The following is a 1,068-nucleotide window of genomic DNA, read 5'->3' as shown; positions in this document are numbered from 1 at the left end:
CTGCGTTACGTTGTGAGTTCAAATTCCGCCGAGGTCGACTTTGCCTTTCATCCTTTCGGGGTCGATAAATTAAGTACCAGTTACGCACTGGGGTCGATGTAATCGACTTAATACCTATGTCTGTCCTTGTTTGTCCCCTCTGTGTTTAGCCCCTTGTGGGTAATAAAGAAATAGGTATATTGGTGAATAAGTCACTAACCGAAATAAGTGGATCTATTATTAAGGAAAATGCTATTTACTAATTTAAGGGTTTTTCCGGGTAAAGTGCGAAAATAACCCTAACGGTTTAAATACCGTAAAAACCCATGTAATTTGCGCAACCTGTATAATTTACGTAGGTGATTTTCAGGATAAAGTTTTTAAAAAAGCTTTTTCTCATGTGAAATTTACGCCCAAAACTTTTCAGATATGGCCAGGAAAAAAATGGTTTTCAGTTTAGTTGTATTTAGCATAATTTCACTTTTAATTAAATTTTCATTAAATAAAAATGATTTCTGTTTAACAGGTATCACATTGAAAGCTACTAAATTACAAAGTGTTTGTGTTGTTTATGATAAACTTTATTTTACATTTCTTGCCCACAAGGGATTATGTCCGATCTTTATGTCTTCTCAAATCACGATCACAGGAAAAGTTGATAAGAATTATCAACAAAAACAACGTTGAAGAATACGCACAAGTGTTACAAATTAAGTTTAATCACCAATGAACATCAGCTTGGATGACACTTTATTCAACCGACAGAGGAAGGTGACCGATCAAACTGATTATTTAAACAGAATTTTGATTGTTCGAAAGCGACTTCTTGTCTCAGCCTCTGATTTTCCGCCTATTCTTGTGGGGACCTATGATACGGATTATCAAAATTTTAATCCCTTTCACACTTATAAAATGTCAAGCAAACTTTAAAATTTGTCATTACCGTTATTATCAGTATGGGTAGAACTTATGAATTGTTTATTGCGAAGGAGAAATTTAATATGTTGAATATGCGTTTAAACGTGGCAATAGAGCTACCGGAAGACATTTTAATATTAATAAAGCCAATGTTCGAAATTGGCGTAAACA

Source organism: Octopus sinensis, linkage group LG10 (genome assembly GCF_006345805.1).
Source record: "Octopus sinensis linkage group LG10, ASM634580v1, whole genome shotgun sequence".
In the NCBI taxonomy this organism is placed as follows: domain Eukaryota; kingdom Metazoa; phylum Mollusca; class Cephalopoda; order Octopoda; family Octopodidae; genus Octopus; species Octopus sinensis.
Note: the sequence above shows the minus strand (reverse complement) of the source record.